Source organism: Macrobrachium nipponense, chromosome 22 (genome assembly GCF_015104395.2).
Source record: "Macrobrachium nipponense isolate FS-2020 chromosome 22, ASM1510439v2, whole genome shotgun sequence".
In the NCBI taxonomy this organism is placed as follows: Eukaryota; Metazoa; Arthropoda; class Malacostraca; order Decapoda; family Palaemonidae; genus Macrobrachium; species Macrobrachium nipponense.
In genome coordinates, this window is record NC_087213.1 from 19,664,726 (window position 1) to 19,669,725 (window position 5,000).

A 5,000-nucleotide genomic window follows, 5' to 3' on the forward strand; every position below is an offset into this window, starting at 1 on the left:
GGATAATTTTCAATTAGGACTAAACTACCCATGACCTGACGAGTCACTTTTTTTAGTTACTTCATTTTTAACAAAAGGTCCATGCCCATACCCATAGCCCAAACCGTAACCCATACCCTATTTTGTACATGAAACCCATAGGCCATACCCATTACCCATATTTGTACCATACCCATATCCATACCATACCCATCCATATCCATACCATACCCATGCCCATACCCATACCTGTACCATACCCATGCCCATGTCCACACCATACCTATACCATACCCGTTACAATACCTATATCCATACCATACTAATATACATACCTATACCATACCCGTTACAATACCTATATCCATACCATACTAATATACATACCTATACCATACCCATACCCACAGCTAAATTAACCATACTAATAATATTCATCAAAAGTCTACGGGCAGCACTAGCCCCTTTTACCCTCCCGTGTTAAAACAAACAAACAAACAAACAAATAGAAAAAACTCAAAACAAACAAATAAAAGTTTCAGTTTTAGTATTATAGTAGGCAATCCGTCAACCGCTTTGGTCACTTTTTTGTTTACTACATTTTTAACAATAGGTCCACATAATAACCACTGGTTCCATGCAACGTAAAAACACCATACAAACAAACATACCCAGACACATACCATACCATAGTAATACCCATATCTGTAACATACCAATACCCATACTTATACCCATACCCATTCCATACCCCGATCCGTCACATACCCATACCCATAACTACTGTATATCCATGCTTATACCAACACCCATACCTGTAGGTACCATACCCATATCCATATCATACCTATATCCATACCATACCCATACCTGTACCATACCCATATCCATATCCAACCCCATATCTATACCATAACCAAATCCAATCATACCCATGTCTGTACCATACCCATAATGATGATACTATACCCATACCCACATCCACAGCTAAATTAACCCCACTAATAACAGTCAGCAAAAGTCTATTGGTAGCACTAGCACTGTTTACTGGGAGAGGGGGGTAGGATGAGGAGGAGAAGGAAAGGGGAGTAGGAGGTTGAGGAGAAGGAAAGGGGAGTAGGAGGTTGAGGAGGAGGGAAAGGGGATGGAGGAGGGAAAGGAAAAGGGAGGTCACAGCTAAGTTAACACTTGATTGTGTGCACTAGTGTACAAACAAAAAACAAACAAACGTTTCAGAGTTTTAGTATTAAATGAATAGGTAATTGACTACACGTAATTCAGTCAACTTCTCCTAACACCACTTGTTATTCACATACATTAGGATAACGACGTCTCTGCTAATGTTGTGAGCAGTCCGTACCTTAGCATCAGGAAATTTGAATTTTGGTGGCTAATTTGAATGGCCCACTGTAAGTTTCAAATTCATTATTTAAAAAAACGAACAACGAAAGGCATACCTCCAGAATACGAACTTTCAGAAAAACTAAGTATCACGGCCATATCTTTTACCGTTGTTGCTCCACAGATAAGTATCATGGCTGTATCTTTTACCGTTATTAATAACCCCACAGAAAATGGAAATCAGCAATGATACCAAGCTTCTCTACTCTTTATATTTTCACAGACATGTATCTTGAAGACCGCACCATAACTAGTAAAAGGTGCCAAGAGGTATATATGCTTTACTCGACTCCTGGGACAATTACTATACAGATTCCTGCACTGGTTTGACAAGAGAAGAAATATGGGTGGCATGAGTCAGTTTGCATGAGAATGTTCTAAGGGTGAGATAGAGATAAAAAAAAAGGGAATTTAAGAAAAAAAATAACTTCAAAGACATCTTTGTTACTATTAAGTTGCAAGAGCCCAGATTGTTGAAATTTGCAAGAGATGATATTTACCATGGTAAAGGAAACTTTTAATGGAAGTCCTTGCTAGACATGAGTTTTTAGCCTAACAAAGTGAAATTCTATGACAAATTATGTTCAAGTAGACCTCTTATGACCTCCCCATTCAACTGAACAGCTTGAAAGCAAACCTGATTAAACTCAGCATGGATGCTGTTAGTTTTGACTGGAACTTGACAACCTTCGTTACTGTTTTAAGGATACAGTATATGAGTAATCATATACAGTAGTATAGTAATATTAGGGTCTTTGGAACAGAAACAACATCTAAAAAAAATCTGAGAATTAAAAGTTCACGGTGTCTGATAACATGTTTTACAATATCTTGATTTTAGTTTTTTTGATTAAAGAGACTGTTAGCTTCTCTACCACAATGTGCAATCCTGGAGGAATTCAGATAATCCAAAGCAAACAATGAGATCTCTAACAATAGGATTTTCAATGTGTATTTGCATACACCAAAAGTATTCAAAGCAAGGAGCCATGTGATAATGGCACGAAAACTAAGGAAGCTGAGGTATACATCTTGCAACATAAATGTCACCACAACACAATCCAGCTTTAAAGTGAAAATGAGTAAGATTATACCATTAGTGAGGCATAGAATGACTAATGGCTTTCCAAAGACAGAATGGAAGGTGATATCCAAAAGAGGTCACACGAAGACTGGAATAGTCAGCCACTAAAGAGGCGAGTGATTAAGAATACAGCAGAGTACAACCTTCAGCTGCAATTCTGTTTATGCAGGGACTCAAGGACAAGTGAAAAGACTGAATCAGCACAATGCCTTCAAGACTGGAGATGGAACACATCGTGTACCCTTTTTTGCCTAGTTTTGCAAGGCTTACATAACCAAGGGATACTTTTCACTTTGCAACAGACTTGAGCCCATTTGCAGAAGAACACTAAAACTCAAATACAAACCTAAAGAGAAGTGTGTTTAAGGCAGGTACCAAAATACAGGCAGACACTGTCTCCTCGAATACGGGTCTTGAAACTGGTCCATATCTGGCAGTGGATAGTTTACTATGTTTTCAAGTCAGTAAATAAGGGAAATCAGTAGACATATCAAAAGTATTATTAATAATCTGCAGCCTCTGGATCATTAGCTTCATCCCTTTCTCTTACAAGCTGCTCGGAATGAACATTCTACACCATCTCTTCATGCGGTTTTTGTAACATCTTAGTTCAGTTTATCATGACCTTACTTATTACGTATACAGTTTTTTTTTCAATCACAGGAATAGTTACTGAGCGAGACATGATGGCCGAGAAAACTTGAGAATATGCTCAGCTGAAATGACCAGACTGCTAACAATGATTTTTTTTCTTTTGATTGTGAGGGAGACCTGAGGTATACTGATACGGTTTTGTATTTTTTTCCGGAAGTGACCAATATATATTTTTATAAGACACTGGAACAAGCTTAGGACGAGACCTGTTCATTATTTTTTGTTCGCGAGTTGGTGGGCATTTATTTAATAGAAAGATTAACAACAATGGCTTGTCTCACGCCTCCATAGTTTTCCGTCTCATCTCTTTTTTTTTTTTTTTTTATCGGAAGACAGAAGATTGGAAAGTAGAGGTCAGTGATAAAGAGTGTTACAAGACGATGTACTGGGGTAAACAAGTCCTTTACTTCAAATTAGAAGGAAACCAAAGTCCCAATATGTTCACTTATGAGAAATACTGAAAGAAAAAAAGAAGCTGGATAACAATAGGGGTTTGACAGAGGTATGAGCAGAAACGGTGTCTTAAGTCACTGGATTTGACTGGAAATAAGTAACCCTATTACAGACACTCATCACATTATTATGATGTGGAAGGAGTAGAAGAGGAAAGAAAACCCTGAGGATGCGTCAACAACAGAAGATTCGAAAGGGAGAGAGTCGACGGGGTGACTAATGAATCAGATGTTATACTCTCAACTCGTTGTGTTAGATGGGAGGGCACACTTGTCAAACTGTATTTTTTATAGAGAGGAAGATGCATGATCGTGCTAAAGAAATAGGCCGCGATAAAACCTCGTGCATCAAATAGACAATTCTGCCGAACCGTCTCTTCTGAAATCCATTAACGTAATAAAAAGTTTAACATAAAACAGGAAAAGTCATAGTCCTTGAGTAACGTAATAAAGTCACTTCAAGCTAACGTATGTGTGCACGTAAAGTAAACATATTTTGCGTATGTGCACATGAGCTTTCCCACTCAAACGTCATTGATGAAAGACGCTACAACTGGAAATCCTATGCGACCTGGTTTCCACCAGGTGCTTTAGCAACTGGTGTACCCGTAGAACCTGTATAATGGACCGCATTCGCCCGCTGGGCTCTCTCGTCTGGCCCCTCCTATCCACGACGAAAGAAGAAGCTGAAGGAGAGGAAGAAGAATCAAGTTTAGTAACCTCTTGCAAGTTGAACGTAAGGGATCTATTGGGAAGAGCTCCGCTGAACTTGTGTTGGGCAGTGTTGTTGTGGTAGTTTTTGTTTGATCCTGTGATTTCAGACGCTTTTGTGGGAGACGCCGGGTTCAATTAAGGTATGTCTTGAACGACAATTAAAAAATCAATAGATGTTTAGTGAAAGAATGATCGGTCCTTACGTTACAAATGAATAATTCTCACTTTATAGACGCCTGAATAATAAATTGTTTAGAAGGTTAGATTTCAGTGGATAAGTGTTACTTTAACCATTAAGTTACACAAACAATGCATGCTCATGTCTTCCTCCTCCTCCTCCGGGGAGAGAGAGAGAGAGAGAGAGAGAGAGAGAGAGAGAGAGAGAGAGAGAGAGAGAGAGAGAATGGACGAACGACATGACACACTTAATTTTTATCATAAAAGGAAATACTTTTATTGGGACGCTTAAAAATGAGAAATAATACTTTCATTAGAGTATTAAATATTTGGTACTGGGTGCCAAAGCTTATCCACGCTGAAGCTATCATTATTACTAATAGGGGTTATTTTTTTAAATAAAAAAGAATAACGAAAATAAAGCACAAACGCGCTCGTACACACACACATATATATTATATATATATGTATATATATATATATATATATATATATATATATATATATATATATATATATATATATATATATATATATAT

General features: G+C 37.7%; 1 protein-coding gene across 2 annotated transcripts in view; it reads left to right on the forward strand.

Annotated features, from left to right (window-relative positions):
- The first annotated feature begins 4,292 nt into the window (after positions 1 to 4,292).
- The window catches only part of LOC135198528 (uncharacterized), a 9,709-nt gene continuing 9,001 nt past the window's right edge, over positions 4,293 to 5,000 (forward strand). For both annotated transcript variants that reach the window (XM_064226188.1, XM_064226189.1), the window contains exon 1: positions 4,293 to 4,424. The gene's annotated coding sequence lies outside the window, so the exon portion shown is untranslated. The remainder of the gene's footprint in view (positions 4,425 to 5,000) is intronic.